This window comes from Drosophila suzukii, unplaced genomic scaffold (genome assembly GCF_043229965.1).
Source record: "Drosophila suzukii unplaced genomic scaffold, CBGP_Dsuzu_IsoJpt1.0 scf_18, whole genome shotgun sequence".
In the NCBI taxonomy this organism is placed as follows: domain Eukaryota; kingdom Metazoa; phylum Arthropoda; class Insecta; order Diptera; family Drosophilidae; genus Drosophila; species Drosophila suzukii.
The window spans coordinates 225177-243266 of NW_027255905.1; the positions used below are offsets into that span (position 1 = coordinate 225177).

At 41.3% G+C, this 18090-nt stretch overlaps 1 pseudogene; it reads right to left on the reverse strand.

Moving 5' to 3' along the window:
- Positions 1 to 400: 400 nt before the first annotated feature.
- Positions 401 to 10198, reverse strand: LOC139354731 (eukaryotic initiation factor 4A-like; annotated as a pseudogene).
- Positions 10199 to 18090: the final 7892 nt, after the last annotated feature.

Sequence of the window (18090 nt, forward strand, 5' to 3'; positions counted from 1 at the left end):
TTTAAAGATAATCTGAAGAAATCGAGTTTTTTGACTGGCAGGTCATCGATGGACCACTTGTGAATGTCGATTGCAAACAAATTTAGTCTTAATCTGTAAAGAATAAAATAAAAGGCGAGTATAGAACTCGTCAAATCTCGTCAAATCAAACCTCTCGCCGCCCACAAATTTCAAAAAATCGTAAATAGGAACTCGGATATCTCGGAAACTATCAAAGATTAAGAATTGGGATTTCAAATTTAGATTCCGTAGCTTTGTATGCAGCGCAAGTTTGGCACGCGAATATGCCACGCCCACTCTTACCCCCAAAAACCGCCTAAGCCTGTGGCGCCCACAATTCTCGTGGTAGATACAAAATTTTAACTGAAATGTATTAGTCTCGTCAATACCTATCGATTGACCTAAAAAGTTTGCAACGCCCACTGTAACGCCCATATGCTTAAATCAGTCTACCACCCATATAGCCATATATTGATATAAACGCAACACCCTTGCGACCGAATTGACCACCCCGACATATTCTATGGATGTAGTTCTCGCGGTTTAAGGGCAGATCGTAATTGATGACCAAAGAGACCTGCTGCACATCAATACCACGCGCCAGTAAATCAGTGGTAATCAAGACGCGAGAAGAGCTCGAACGGAATTGTTTGATGATGACCTCAGGATCTCGCTGCTCCATGTCGCCGTAAATAGCCGAAACGGTGAAGTTGGGGCTCGACATCTCCTCGGCTAGATGGTCCATCTGGTATTGCAGAAGATAGACGACTGGGTAATGGACAGTGTATCGTACATATTGCATAGGGTACCCAGTTTCCAATTTTCTTGCTTAACGTTTATGTAAAACTGCTTGATGCCCTCGAGAGTCAATTCTTCCTTCTTCCCCAGAATGTTGGCGGACAGATGACCTTCACGTCTGGGGGCACCATCTTGAACACGTCGAGGATCTGGTCTTCGAAACCAAACAGCTTGATATACTGGGTGCGCAGCACCTTATGGTTGATCATGTCGTGGACGCAACCAGGCGTGCCCACCACGACATGGCACGTTAGTGCCTCCGATGCATGCGTGTGAGTGCACCTTCATATACTCTCCTAGAGCCATCACCAGACGCTGGCTTTATCGATCTGCTGAAGGATAGCAATCGAGATGGTTACAGTCCGGCCAGTTAAGATTATAGATAATAGATAGGTAATTTATAAAAGATTACGTGACTGGTGCTAGCTAGAATGTTGGGAGCTAGAATGTTAGAATTTACCGTGCAGATTCTTGGAGTTTGATTCATCGGAGTGCCACGCCAAAGACATTAGACTAACAATATGCGAATTTCTTGCACACGATTTTTTCGTGTTAGCTCTAGAACTGGCTCCAGGCTCTCTTAAAATTCTGTACCAGAGCCAGAAAGAAAGAGTTCTAGAGCCAGCCGCTTTCTTGTACACATACAGCAACAACCAACCCATCCCTTCAGTTCCAAAAAAAAAGTTTCACTTATGTATAACCTTGTGAATACCGCAGGAAATATCACTTTGCACGAGTGAAGAACAAGTGACACTCAGCATAAACAATTGTATGGGATTTCTGCTTTTTCACAAGTAAAAATTCAAATGAAAATTTTTCGAAGTCACTCGGGGCTTATTGTTAAATAGCATAGTTTTATGTTTCTCGGAAACTATCAAAGATAGAGAATGGGAATCTAAAATTAAGATTTCGTAGCCTTGAACGCAGCGCAAGTTTGTTACGCGAATATGCCACTCTATCGCATACAAACCACCCAAACCTGTTGCGCCCACAATTTGCATGCTAGATAAAAAATTTTAACTGAAATGTATTGGTCTCGTCAATACCTATCGATTGATCCAAAAAAAATTGCCACGCCCACTCATTTCCCTTTCGTCCCTTTAGCTGAGTAATCTGATAGTTGACGTACTCGACTATAGCGTTCTTTCTTGTTTATTTGTATATTTACCTTTTAGAGCTGATTATAACCCTTTGCGGGATTTTTATTGGCACAAAACATTTTACCATCCACTTTTGGCTAACGGAACCCATAAAACACCTTCAAAATGTACGTTCTAAACCAAGATCAATGCACAACATCTTAAACTTTATGTAACACCTACCTGATTTTTTCTTCACTTTAAGGAACGAAATAAGTAAATCTGCTACGCACAGTTTAAATGGCTTGCTTCCCTTTCAATAACTCAAACAGAATGCACCAAGTCTTCTTCTCACCCCCTTCCTTTCAAGAAAATAAAATTTAATAAACGACAATGTTAACAGCGTGCAGTAGATTCTGGTGATGTTATGATGGCGATAACGATGAACGATGAAGAAGTTATCGATGTGTGTGAGTAATTTCAAATTAAAGATTTTGTGAGTTGCTATAAGTGTGATTGGTGTTACAACGTATGAAACTAGCAGAGTGGTGTGTGTTATATCACTGTGGACGGCGCGCAAGAGAGCATGCGAAGACAACTACTATACGAGTATATAGCCGCAGAATTGAAAATCTGCAATTATGGTCCGATCATAACGAGTGATACACCAATCGAAAGGTATCGCACTAACTAAGAAGGTTTAATACCAAGACTTTCGAAATATAGATTTCTTTGGGAGAAAAAAGGGTGAAAGTGTAAAAGTAAAAATTTAGAAAATTTGAGCTGCTGGATACGGTGAGGATAAAAGCCCCAAGCTGTTTAGCTAGTTTTATTTTTACTGAGAATACGCGTCGAATGACACCTCATTTGTTGAAATCCGATGTTCCGTTCAAAAGTAATTCAAAAAACAAGATTTTCTTCATCTTCCCAAAATGAAAATGTTTGTCCCTTTGTGTGTGGGTTTGTATGCATCCCATCTTAGTTTTAGGGTTTTGGAAACCCTATGGGTGTATAAAGTAGCTTGAAATAGAAAACGTTTGTTCTACGACTTTTGGAAAAACCCGCTAGTTTAGCGGAAAATCAAAAATAAAAGCCAGATTTAAAATGCTTATAGTAGCTAAACAACTAATGCTACAGAAACGTGCTGTATATCTCTGAAAAAAATTTAATTTGCTAAATACTCTTTTCATAGTATAATTGCATGAATATAATAGACTTAGAGTTACAATAAAAAGTTATTTTTTAAAACCACTTTTTGACTATTTTCTCAAAATCGAGTCAAACGATTTCTTTTTAAATTTTATATCATGTAGCCCTTGAGATTCCTTAACTTTTGATATATAATACTTTTTACCCTAAAAATTACCGTTTGGAGATATTAAGCGATAAAAAGTGCAACTGGTCACAGCTCCGTAAACGTAATATTTCATACTTATTGGAATAAACAAGAAAAAAACCAATTTGATGAAAAATATTCTTATTAGATTTTTTCAAACGAAACATCTGTTATGGTTTTAGGGTCCTTTACTAGCTTGAAGTTAATCGAAATAGGAAACTTGATCCGCTAGTTCAGCGGGAAATGTAAGAAACGATTCTCTTGGAATCTGAAACTATACAACCCTTGAGATTCCAAACTTGTGCTATTAAAATAGGTAATTGAAGCGGTAAAACTTGTTATTAAAAAGTTTAATATTTATATTATAGGTTTGATTCTTATTAAAATATGAGTGTAAACAACCCATACCTTATTAGAATAAAGTTAAGCCGAAGTGGAACATGAAAGTGTGTGTTTGGTTTTTCAATAGCCAAGCCATATGGGTACGACTCCTAGTCATGGTATTGGGGTACTTAAACTCTTGTGCAAAAAAAACTTCTGATATCAAACAAAAACATATCTTAACGAGGTAAAAAGTAGTGGCGAAAGCGCTCCTAACAAAAATTTCTGATATCAACAATTGTGACGAAAAATGATATTACATTCGATAAAATAAATAAAAGATATTAAATTTATGTATTCGGCACGCTACAGCAGAAAATTTACGTGTAGGTAAATAAATATTTTCTGTTGCGGGCCGAAATCATAAATTTAATATAGTTCATTTATTTTATCGAATGTAATATAATTTTTCGTCACAATTGTTGATATCAGAAATTTTTGTTAAGAGCGCTTTCGCCACTACTTTTTACCTCGCTAAGAGGGGTTTTTGTTTGATTAAATATTAATATAAGCAGCATGAATAAAGCAGGTAATCGACGTCCAACTTTCAATTGGTTCATTTCCAAGTCAGCGATAGATATCGCTATACTTGAGTAGTGTTGGATAATGCTGTCTTGTTTGTGTATACTTTGAGCAATTTAACAAAGTATGCGAAATGTCTTCATTGACGTTGCAAGAATCACAAAGAGCGTTATTGTAATTTTTCATTTTGGAAAGCGTGTATTTATCAAGGGCGTACCCTCTTAAAATTCTGTTCAGGATTTTCGTTTCTAGGCGATTGAACAGGTCTTCTTCGTTATTGAACCAAGGATTGGAAGGGGTTTACGGGGTATATTCACGCTCCCAGTCTTGTTTTAATTGCGCGAACATATGATTGATAGCGTCGTTGAGGGTCCATTTGATGGATATAAAAGAGCCGCTAATCCTAGCACTTTTAGCAGCTGTATCTACGAGATCGTTTTCCCAAATATTGGAATGACTTGGAATGTGGTGAAACTAATGGACAGCAGGGTTTATGATTTTTTCCAGAATTGAGAAATGCATCTTTTGGAGTTCGAGTTCATTATTGTCTGTATGGCACCAAAACTGTCTGTTAAAAAAGCTATTTTGGAGAAATTCGTTGATATATCGAGATCCATGGCTCATTCTAGGGCTGTGAGTTCAGCAGTCAGCGACGAAAGTTTTTTGTCGGTGTAATTTTTTTTTTTAATTGTGTTTGAATTCAAGAAGAACCATCCGGGAAGATTATTTTGATATTTTTGGAGGTACTTTAACAAACTGATTTTGTTGGTCTGGTCGCTACGAGATTCGTGCGGCTAGCTCAGAATATTGTGTGTTCGTCCCACCAAATTTATATGACGTGACTGCCCCGTAGATAAGTGAGAGCACACAGGGTTCGAATGGTAACAATGGGTTATAGTCTCGTGTTATCAATACAGCGGGTGTGTGGCTGGGTTGGTCTCGGTATCTATTTGCTCTGGTACCACGGGCTGCTGATGTTCCTCGTTCTGGCTTATCGACGCGTTGACTTGACGTCCGCTGGCTCCTGTGTCTCGGGACGATCGTAGTGGCCACCTCTGCTCGCCTGCCGACGCGCTGCCTCGGGGTCGCTTGTCGCGCCTTGGACTCGCAGAGAGTTCGACCTTGCGGGCTTAGGAAAGCGTCACCGTTTTCTGACTATGGTGAACAAGCCTTGATCTCCAGGGAAACGCCTTTCGAGGCAATACCTGTCCCTTGCTCTGTCTCGGACGGTCCCGCTAGGTTCTTGCTCAGATCGCGCTGACAGTTAAGGCCAACGCCAGAAAGCTGCCTAGCAGTCCACTTTGCTTTACGCCTAGCGCAGACGAACGTTCCACTCGGCTTCACCCTGATGCTTGACATCCGCGACGCTCCGAGCGCTTTTGCGATCCCCAATGAGCTTCGCGAGGCGATGGTAACGTGAGTGCCTGTGGTGACTGCTGGCGTCTACTGGCATCGCTGCCGATGTCCTCTGCTCTGATTCTTGACTTGGGTGTCCTTGGGCAACTGCCGTTCCGGGACTTGCCGAGCCGCTGGGCTTCTCCAGGACAACGCCTCTTGAATGCCTCAACGGGTCGATCGCTCGCCCTTCCTGACTGGTAGCTTGGGGCTTTGGGGAGTTGCTGTTCGGGAACTTCGTAGGTAGTCGCAGGGCTCTCCAGGACAACGCCTCTTGAAACCAAAAATCGATCCACCGCTCGTCCTTCACGCCAGGTCCTGCTTGGTTGGGCAAGGTATGCTGGGTCTTAGACAACTTTCCCCCCGAGCTCACGATTCCTCGTTACAGGCCCTGCAGACCCGCCGGTCGATTCGCCAGGGTGTGGTCGTGACAAAGTTGGAAACCAAACGCCTTGTGTCTCAATTGGGAGGTTCCTTATGTCCCAGTCCCGAACGTCTTGACGTAGCGATCTTGCTCCTTGTAGGCATCCCACGGCGCTGCTTCCGACGAGTCGCCTTGTTTTGGCTCCTAGTTTAGTACCTATTAAAAGCGGTTGCGGAGGTTTTTTAGGCGGTTTTAAATGTGTTTTGTATGAGTTGTCTTTAATTGCAAGCGTATACTCATCCCATAATCAGTGTGTTTGGTATTCCACGGAACCCTGCCGTTTTATTGCATTTAAAATATTGTGACCCCTCGTTATCTTCTGAGAATGAGCAGGAGAAAGTGAACGTGCGTACCAACGAACCCGAATCTCACCCCCTACCCTCGAGTCCTTGCTCATGCCTGCTTGTGCGCGAAGGTGTGAAATTTTAATTTTGTGAGTTTTGTTAAAAATGTGCAGTTTTTATTTTAGAACAGAGAAAATTATACCATTGGAAAGGGCTTGAAAAATGCTTTCCAATGATACCAAATTTTTTTTTTAGTGAGGGGGTGTACTATTTACGGTATCGGAGGTCATAGTTGTTTTTTGCCTTTCACAGTCGTCATCTAGCTTTCTTTGCGTCCAGACGTGCTTATGTTATTGCTATCGCTATGTTACTTCCCCGCTGTCCCGAGTGCAAAACCAATGTTACATTGGCCCAGCTTCGCGCTTCGGATGCTGTTCGCTGCTCTTCTTTGTGCCGTCGCGCCTATCATACTTCTTGCGTAGCCCTACCGGATGATGTGCTCAAACTCTTATTAAATCCAAAAATACTGTGGCAATGTGATAGCTGTGTGGTTGCGAATGATTCGCATTCTAAAATAGATGAATTCGATGATAAATTGAAAGCCCTGGAGCGCTTATACCAGGGACTTCATAATAAATTCTGGGAGGCGTTCCCCCCTAAAGATAATGCATTGAATCAGAATGTGAATCCCACACCTCGTCTACCGAGGCCTACCAACGTAGCTGCAGCTCCCCAGTCATATGCGGCTGCTGCTGCTACGGCTTCCGCGGTCGTTGACCCTTCTAATCATGCTCTGGATATGGAGAGAGGAAATTTCATACAAGTTCGAAATAAGAGGAGAAGGAACAACAACAAGCCCAATAAACATGTTGTTGGAGTGGCTCCTAATGCCGAAGACCTTCATGTTTTGCCGACCAAGAAATTTTTGCATGTCGGAAAGTTTGCAACTGATACAGAGCCGAATGCTGTTTTAAAATATGTGTCCACCAAGCTTGAGGTGGATGCTAGTTCTCTCACTTGTGCAAAACTTGTAAAAAAAGATGTTGACGTTACAACTTTAAAGTTTGTAAATTTTAAGCTTGGTATCCCCGATCAGCTTTACGATATAGTCTTCAAAAACGATTTCTGGCCGAACTCAGTTAAGGTCAAAAGATTTATTCATAGAGAACGGGCCATTGTGGTAGGGGATGGAATTTTATCAAATTTGCCGGAGCCTGGACAAACTTCATCATCAAGTCAGCCACCAAAAAACCCATAGTGTTTGACGCCACTGGCGTCGATACTTTTGCGGGACATCGTCTGCAAGCCTTTCCTCATTTGTCGGAGTCGTTTTCGCAACAACATCGGCAGCTGCTTGCCTTTCTCACTGCGCTCTCTTCATCTTCTGACTCTCTCCTAACGCACCATCGACAACATCAGCCGGAGCTTTTGTTGTCCACTTTGTGCGACATTCGCCGTCCGCCTGGCTTGAATAACGGCGCGCTCCTCGGAGCTGCGCTCACATCATTTTCCGTTGCTCTCCTGATGCTTCATGAACAACATCAGCCGGAGCTTTTGTTGTTTGCTTTGCGAGGCGTTCGCAGTCCACCTGGTTCTAATATCGGCTCGGTCCTCCGAGTTGCGCTCTCATCATCTTGCGCCTCTCTCCCGTTGCACCATCAACAACATCAGCTGGAGCTTTTGTTGTCCGCTGTGCGCGACTTTCGCCGTCCGCCTGGCTCTAATATCGGCGCGCTCCTTGGAGTTGCGCTCTCATCATCTTGCGTCTCTCTCCGGAAGTACCTAGAAAGTCGGCTGGATTCTTACTCTTCATCGCCTAATAGTTATACGCTCTCTCCCTTTCTGACGTTCGACTTTATACAACAACTTTTATCGACACATTTAGCTGGATGGTGTAGCGGCTACTGAAGCATTTTTATTTTTTTAAAAAGTTTTTTTTTGAGCTTAGCTTAGTTTCAAACCACAAATATTAGTAAGCCCGGTTTAGTATTTTTTTGAGATGACAACTGACCGTGGCGATAGTAATCAGCTGTACTAGGGTAGCGCTGTTATGCTTAGTTTCAAACCACAGATGTTAGTAAGCCCAGCTTACTTAATATTTTTTTTTGGGAATACCAACTGTCCAGGGCTGGCATGATCAGCTGCACCAGGGGAGCTCTGGAAAGCTTAATTACCAACATGGAGTGATTACCGGCTGCGATGCATTTCCGCTGGCAGCCTAGACCCACATTACCCGGTTCCGCTCTATTTCTTTTCAATCGAGCAGTCGCGGAGTGCACATGCACTAAAAAAAATTAAGTCCCCAGTCCCAAACAAGTTCGAAACTTTAACTCGGGTACGCGTGCATCTCGCAAGTATTGCGATTCGATAGTGAAAAATTTGAGTAAAGACACCCGCCAAAGCTTAGATCGAGTAAGTTTCCCGGCGAATTGGTTTTCTTTCTGGGTCTAACCACCGCCCGTGTCTCAGGCAGCTGAAGAGAAGGAACTTAGAGTCGTCCCGGCTACGAGAGTGTTCCGGCCAGCAGGCCAGCACCAAGTTATAGTATTTTTTTTGGTTGGATTGGCGAGATTTCTGCCGGCAACGGCCCGGGAAAAAAATCCCAAAACCCCCAAGACGTTTTCGGGGCACAATCGTAAGGTAGATATGCTCGAGAATAGTGTATTTTTTTTTGGTATTTGCTGTAACCGTTCCCCAATCGTCAGGTTGTGCCCAGTTAGCAGTATGTAAGGTCGTCGAGACGAGGAGCATGTAAACCAGGTATCACCAACGGAAACCCACGTGCACGTACCGAGGAGCACCCCCTAGCTACAAGCGTACATAACCTGGTACCACCGAAATCCGGCGCCTGCACCGTGGAGCACCCCCATAAACGTCATGTGTACCTAACCTGGCACCAACGAATACGCATGCGGAGCTAACCCTTTTGCACATGCGCGCATTCACGAGCCGCTACTTATACACATGGACGTGTAATCTTTTGGCGCACACTTACGCAGCTACACCGCGGGAAATATCTAGGCCGCACATACACATCAGCAGCAGCTTTACCCCAATGCACATAGGCGCAAATTTTAACGGGGTTTAACCCTCTGCTATTTCTTTGTATTATCTCTGGCGATCAACCCAATCTTTTGCCCCAATTGCGAGCATATTTAACCTGCAACCGCAGTGAACCCCATTTGGGAAAATATCTAGGGAATTTTAAAATATAATGGAGCGAATCTTAATTAGTTTATTGTAGATACTACCTAAACTTAAATAACAATTTTGTGCCTCTAAAGAATCGGGATATAATGGCAAGAAAGTACCTTTTTAAATTGTTTTCAAAATATATTCTTAGTTCACTTTAACCTTATGGTGCAAAACGCCATAATCTTTTTCCAGCACACCTGCGTCAGGAGATCGATCTTTCGCCGATGGAAATGTTGCCGTGAGTTTGAAAACTAAGTGTTTATTTTCTATATCCACATTTATCTTTTGAAAACTAAACCAAACTTTTATTTGAACGTCCAAAAATAATAATAAACGAATCCCAAATCTAATGAAGCATTAAATTAACGAAAATATTATCTAACAAATATTAAGTACTTAAAGATAATTAACTTGAATTTAATTTTGAATGTTATAAAAAAAATATTTTTTTTATTAATCCTAATTAAATTAAACCAAGCAAATTAAATTAATAGCTCACCCTGAATTGAATTGAAATTCAAAACTTTGAAACAACCGCCTTATCTTACAAAAACCAATATATATATGTTCTCTTAATTAATATTATATACCATTGTTTAAACATTATTACTATTTTTATACCTATTACTTTATCATCAATTACTATTAATTATGTTTTCTTTCCTTGAATTTATTATAAAAATGGAAGCTTAATTTCCAAAATTTACTGAACTCCGCTGATGTTTTCTCGGTCGTAGGGTACACAAGGGGTCACCAGAGTCATGCTCTTGCGGCAGGTGATCATAGGTAGGGTGGGCAACATGCGAGCACAATAACATCCGTGTCTTCGCTGCATTAAGATTTCTGTCTTTCTTTTCTTTTCTTGAGTCTTTAAATTCTAATTCTTTCCGAATTTATTTATATTTCTTCCGGTTTAGTTAACTAACTTATAATTTTGTCGCAAGCACGCTCAATTCTTAGTCTGTTAATAATAATGTGTAGATAGTGTCAGGGTCAGTATAAAGCAAGAACAACACCCCCAAAGCCGACGAGTTAGTGCCGGACCCTAAAGCGTGCCCCGCAAGTACAGATCCTTCGATTCAAAACACTTCAGTCGAACGTTACACGCTACAGTTATAACTCATTATTATTAATAAGAAAAAGTGGCGCTCAACGTGTAGGGGCCTTACTGAGTAATTTTTATTCATTAAGACTCACTGGTAGATAAATTCAATGTCTTTAAAACTTTCTTTCTTATTTTTTTCTAAAAATTCTCTTTTTATATTTTTAGTTCTTGGAAAACATGCTTTGTGAATATAAGTATTCAAAGCTGTCCGGAATTATAAGCTAACTAAAGAATTTTTCTAAATTTAGCAGAGATGATGATGTGTCTATTAGTCTGAGGAAAACAGAAAATCCAAAAATCAACTTAGGTCTTCTGTCCTAGCTTAAAATACCAAGTCGTTGAACTAACCATGCTCTGTAAATTAAAGATAGACATTAATTTAACTGTTCGGAAAATACTGGCATCACTTGAAAGCAGTGCCGTATCCACAAATAGTTAGTGGCAATATTTTATTTATCATTTTTCTGAAGTACTATATTCCCTTTTCATAGGCTGGAATACATGCGAATATGTTTTGAACAGGTCGCTGTCCGCTGTCCGAAATAAGAAAGTAACTACTTCCCTCCTTTTGTATTTTTTAGAAAAGGTTATTTTTTATAAAGCCTAAACAATCTTTTATTTCTGTAATTTCAAATTTCCGAGAAACTTAAAAAAAAAACACCCTCGACTCGTAGGACATCTAGCGAGGAGTTCAGTTAATATCTTTTCCGTACATATATTTTTTGGGGCTTAAAATTTTGTTTATAGAAACAACTAATATCGTTTCCGTATAAACATTTTTTTTTTTGGTTTAACAATTTTTGTTTATAGAAACATAAACACTCTTACTTGGTTAAAAATTTGGTTGTAGTTGGTTAACGTTGGGGCAAGAATTTTGTTTGGAAATTGTCCTGAGAATATTCTTGTCGGTGTGCATTATGGGTGTGGACCGATCGCCGAATAAAGGGGCAGAAGGTGGCCCAGCTACGATTTGTCCGATATGTAAATCCGATATTACCGTCGCCGAAATTTTCGTAGCCTCGTGTCAACATGAATTTCACAGGAAGTGCATAGAAGCGCACAATGTCCAGTATGCAAATCAGCTTGTAGGCCTGCAGTCGGTAAGCCACTTGATAGTTCAGGGCTACAAACTCGAAGTCGCTCAAAAAGTAAGCAGCCTTCAGAGAGTAGTGATAAAACAGCAACGGATGAGGGACCTTCCACATCAGGAATTAATACAAATTCCAGTAATAATGCGGCGGGCTTCATAACCGCTAACGCTATGACTTTACTTGCCATGGAGCGGAGACTACTAACTACCCTTTCGGAAAAAGTGACAGAATTGATTCAGAGTTCATTGACAGACGGTATAACAAGAGCTTTGGCGTCTCAAATTAGTAGCAATGGTAACATTCAACAACCTGCTGCTCGAGGCATTGAAAGTATGGATAGTCAGTCCGATTTAACGAATGAACCACTGGAAAATACCCGGCTTCTTACGGTATCTCCAGGTTATCAAAGAAGCATCACGTCTGATTTGCTAACCCGACCGGATAAAGTTGTGCATATACTTAATGGATGGAAAATTAAATATTCTGGAGTAGGGGTGTCTGTCGACAATTTTATATACAGAGTAGAGACACTCAGAAAGGAAACGTTTGAAGGAAATTTCACGGTACTTTGTAAAAATGCAAGCGTGCTTTTTGAAGGGAAAGCCAACGAGTTTTATTGGCGATATCACAAAGCCCACGGCGAAGTTGTCTGGGATGCATTTTGTGCAGCCTTTCGTCAACAGTTTAGACCAAGTAGGGATGAGGGGGATATAGAGGAACTGATAAGGAACACTAAGCAAAAGCCAAATGAAAATTTCGATTGCTTTTATGAGACTATATCAGGACTAGTTGATCAGCTAGAAGTTCCATGGACGCCGCATAAATTAGTACGGGTCCTTAAGAACAACCTACGTCCCGAAATTAGACATGAACTTTTAAATATCGAGATTAGATCAGTTTCGAAATTAAGAGAGATTTGTCGTCGACGTGAAGACTTTTTGGCCGATATTAAACGATATTCAGGATACGCTCGAGGGACTCTATTTAAGCGGGAAGTCTCCGAGCTTAATAAAGAACAAGAAAACATGGAAACAGAAATAGAATCCGAAAATGAGGTGGATATCGAGGCTTTTTCTCTGTTATGTTGGAACTGTCGCAAGGAAGGGCACCGATATCAGGACTGTGTATCTGAGAGACGAATCTTTTGTTACGGCTGTGGAACAGCCAACACATACATATCGAATTGTAGTAAGTGTTCAAAAAACCAGCATGTCGAAGTCGCCATTCAGACAGAAGGCTTCGATCACCGTTCGAAGTCAAGCAACAATGACCGACGAATAGATGACGCAGCCACAGTTGTGTCACTCACCCTCCCTGACGAACAAAAATTATCTGCTAGTCCTTTGCTACACAGCAAAATCTTAGAATTAAAAACCGTGGCTATCACGACCATTGACCACACACCTGAGTTGGAACAGCTTAAATCTCCTAGTTCGAAGCGAATAAAAGAATTTTGGAAGAATGTTAGGGAATGTAAACTCGGCGTAGCGTACCTCAGCTCTCTTATTGAAAGGCCTTAGGATCCTCGCCCATTCTTGCAAATTCGTCTTCTCAATCGTACCGTTTATGGATTATTAGATTCTGGCGCAGCGATTAGTTGTGTTGGAGGACAGTTAGCTTGTGAAGTATTAGACAAGTACGATTACAAAACGATAACAGCTAATGCAGCTACTGCAGATGGAAGATCTCAACAGATAGTAGGACGATTAAACTTGGATGTTGAATATAATAACGTCAAAAATTCATTGACGATTTACATAATACCCTCACTGAAACAAGATTTGTATTTGGGAATAGATTTCTGGAGGCTGTTCGATCTGCTTCCAAAATGTTTAAATATTTCCGAGCTAGAGTCTATCGATAGTAACGGAAAGGTCGAAACCGATCAACATGATTTGTCCAAGGCTAAGAGAGCCAAACTAATAAACGTAATCAGTTGTTTTCCATCGTTTGCCCAAGAAGGTCTCGGCAAGACCAATTTAATTGTGCATTCGATCGATGTGGGTATGGCTAAACCAATAAAACAACGTAATTTCCCTGTTTCTCCCGCAGTAGAAAAGGCTATGTACGCCGAGATCGATAGAATGATACAATTGGGGGTGATAGAGGAGTCAGAAAGTGCTTGGTCTTCTCCAATCGTAATGGTAACGAAACCTGGAAAAGTTAGAATTTGTCTGGATTGTCGTAAGGTAAACAGTTTCACTGAAAAGGATGCATACCCACTTCCCCAAATTAGTGGCATTTTAAGCCGTTTGCCAAAGGCAGAGTACATATCTAGTCTTGATCTTAAGGATGCTTATTGGCAGGTGCCTTTAGATGTTGCATCTCGAGACAAGACGGCCTTCACAGTACCTGGTAGACCCCTCTACCAATTTAAAGTCATGCCGTTCGGGCTGTGCAATGCCACGAGCACAATGTCGCGGTTGATGGACAAGGTCGTCCCAGCTCATCTCAGGAGCGAGGTGTTCATTTACTTAGACGATTTATTGGTAATTTCTGCAAGGTTTGAAAGGCATCTCGAAGTACTTAGAGAGGTAGCTCTTCACATAAGGCGTGTCGGTTTGACAATCAATATTGGCAAAAGTCACTTCTGCATGCTGCGTTGCGCTATTTAGGCCATATAACAGGTGACGGTGGAATACGCACCGATCCTGAAAAGATGACTGCCATCACGAGGCATTTAAAGCTTTTGAACAGTTAAAACGGTGTCTTAGTGAGGCTCCGGTTTTATGTAGCCCCGATTTTTCTACACCCTTTGCGATACATTGCGATGCAAGTAAAACCGGTGTAGGTGCAGTTTTAGTACAAATCTCTGAGGAAGGAGACGAGCGTCCGATTGCGTTCATTTCGAAGAAATTGAACAAGGCTCAGCGTAACTATACGGTCACTGAACAAGAATGCCTAGCAGCGATTGTAGCTCTAAAAAATTTTAGGGCCTATGTGGAAGGACATAAATTTAAAATCATAACCGGCCACGCATCTTTGAAGTGGTTAATGTCTAATCATGACCTGAATTCTCGCTTGGCTCGATGGGCGTTAGCGTTGCAGAGGTATAGTTTCGATATTGAGCATCGTAAGGGATCCCTTAACATAGTTCCCGATTAATTGTCTCGCGTTAACGAGGATACAGTAGCCGCCTTAGACTTGCGTGAAGGGTTGCTCGTTGATCTTAGTTCGGAACATTTTAAGTGCGCTGGGTATGTTGATCTTGTAGAGAAAGTAGCGGCAAACCAAGCTAGTTTTCCCGATCTTAGGACCGACAGCGGTTACGTTTATCGCAAAGCCGAACACTTGACAGGAGAGCAAGTTCACGATGAGTATGCGTGGAAGCTGTGGGTTCCCAGAGAATTAGTGCCCGAAATCCTTTCGCGAGCGCACGATAGCCCTTTGTCGTCTCACTGTGGCATACACAAAACGATTGAGAGAGTGAGGCGATACTATTTCTGGCCTGGCCTTGTGTCGGATATAAAGACTTATATAAATGCCTGTGAAGTGTGTAAAACCACAAAAGCTCCAAATTTCGTACTGCGTCCTCCCTTAGGAAAAGCCCCTGAAAGTCAGCGATTTTTCCAACGTCTTTTTATTGACTTCCTTGGACCTTATCCTAGGTCATGAAGTGGGAACATTGGTATTTTTATCGTTTTAGATCATTTTTCCAAGTATGTGTTTCTAAAAGCAGTTCGAAAGATTGAAACTAGTGTCGTTATAAAGTACCTCGAAGGGGAGTTGTTTATGGCGTATGGAGCTCCGGAAACGGTGTTGTCCGACAACGGCTCGCAATTTCGCTCTCATGCTTTTCAGAAGCGTATGCAACAGTACGGGGTTACTCACACACTGACTGCAGTGCATTCGCCCCAGGCTAACGCGTCTGAGCGCGTAAATCGTTCTGTAATCTCTGCAATTAGGGCTTATTTGCGTCCTGATCAGAAGGACTGGGACGAGTATCTAGGTAGGATATGTTGTGCTTTAAGATCATCGGTTCATGCTAGTATAGGTACCTCTCCATACTACATGGTTTTCGGCCAGCACATGATTACCTCCGGTTCCACTTATTCGTTGTTAAGGAAATTAAACTTATTAGATGATCGATCCTTAAAATTTAATCGGGAAGATTCTTTTGACATCGTTCGTGATAAGGCGTGTCGGCGAATGCAGGAAAAGCACGATGAGAATGAAAAGCGGTATAATCTTCGATCTCGAATCGTGTCCTTTGCCGAAGGGCAAGAAGTATTTCGCCGAACTTTTAAACAAAGCTGTTTTCAGACAGGCTATAATGCCAAGTTCGGTCCTTCTTTTGTGAAATCGAGGGTTCGGAAGAAGCTGGGAAATGCTTATTACGAACTAGAAGACTTACAAGGACGTTTATTAGGCACATATCATGCGAAAGATATCCGCCAGTAACGTGCCTTCAGTCGTTATCAGTCTAGGGCATCATACCCTAGCCTGATTTTTCGGAAGGGCTTTGTAGCGGCGACTGAAGCAACGAAATTTTTCTTTTTTAGTTCGGCCCAGAAAAATATTTTTTTTAAAAGTTTTTTTTTGAGCTTAGCTTAGTTTCAAACCACAAATATTAGTAAGCCCGGTTTAGTATTTTTTTGAGATGACAACTGACCGTGGCGATAGTAATCAGCTGTACTAGGGTAGCGCTGTTATGCTTAGTTTCAAACCACAGATGTTAGTAAGCCCAGCTTACTTAGTATTTTTTTTTTTGGGAATACCAACTGTCCAGGGCTGGCATGATCAGCTGCACCAGGGGAGCTCTGGAAAGCTTAATTACCAACATGGAGTGATTACCGGCTGCGGTGCATTTCCGCTGGCAGCCTAGACCCACATTACCCGGTTCCGCTCTATTTCTTTTCAATCGAGCAGTGCGGAGTGCACATGCACTAAAAAAAATTAAGTCCCCAGTCCCAAACAAGTTCGAAACTTTAACTCGGGTACGCGTGCATCTCGCAAGTATTGCGATTCGATAGTGAAAAATTTAAGTAAAGACACCCGCCAAAGCTTAGATCGAGTAAGTTTCCCGGCGAATTGGTTTTCTTTCTGTGTCTAACCACCGCCCGTGTCTCAGGCAGCTGAAGAGAAGGAACTTAGAGTCGTCCCGGCTACGAGAGTGTTCCGGCCAGCAGGCCAGCACCAAGTTATAGTATTTTTTTTGGTTGGATTGGCGAGATTTCTGCCGGCAACGGCCCGGGAAAAAAAATCCCAAAACCCCCAAGACGTTTTCGGGGCACAATCGTAAGGTAGATATGCTCGAGAATAGTGTATTTTTTTTTGGTATTTGCTGTAACCGTTCCCCAATCGTCAGGTTGTGCCCAGTTAGCAGTATGTAAGGTCGTCGAGACGAGGAGCATGTAAACCAGGTATCACCAACGGAAACCCACGTGCACGTACCGAGGAGCACCCCCTAGCTACAAGCGTACATAACCTGGTACCACCGAAATCCGGCGCCTGCACCGTGGAGCACCCCCATAAACGTCATGTGTACCTAACCTGGCACCAACGAATACGCATGCGGAGCTAACCCTTTTGCACATGCGCGCATTCACGAGCCGCTACTTATACACATGGACGTGTAATCTTTTGGCGCACACTTACGCAGCTACACCGCGGGAAATATCTAGGCCGCACATACACATCAGCAGCAGCTTTACCCCAATGCACATAGGCGCAAATTTTAACGGGGTTTAACCCTCTGCTATTTCTTTGTATTATCTCTGGCGATCAACCCAATCTTTTGCCCCAATTGCGAGCATATTTAACCTGCAACCGCAGTGAACCCCATTTGGGAAAATATCTAGGGAATTTTAAAATATAATGGAGCGAATCTTAATTAGTTTATTGTAGATACTACCTAAACTTAAATAACAATTTTGTGCCTCTAAAGAATCGGGATATAATGGCAAGAAAGTACCTTTTTAAATTGTTTTCAAAATATATTCTTAGTTCACTTTAACCTTATGGTGCAAAACGCCATAATCTTTTTCCAGCACACCTGCGTCAGGAGATCGATCTTTCGCCGATGGAAATGTTGCCGTGAGTTTGAAAACTAAATGTTTATTTTCTATATCCACATTTATCTTTTGAAAACTAAACCAAACTTTTATTTGAACGTCCAAAAATAATAATAAACGAATCCCAAATCTAATGAAGCATTAAATTAACGAAAATATTATCTAACAAATATTAAGTACTTAAAGATAATTAACTTGAATTTAATTTTGAATGTTATAAAAAAAATATTTTTTTTATTAATCCTAATTAAATTAAACCAAGCAAATTAAATTAATAGCTCACCCTGAATTGAATTGAAATTCAAAACTTTGAAACAACCGCCTTATCTTACAAAAACCAATATATATATGTTCTCTTAATTAATATTATATACCATTGTTTAAACATTATTACTATTTTTATACCTATTACTTTATCATCAATTACTATTACTGAATTACTATTAATTATGTTTTCTTTCCTTGA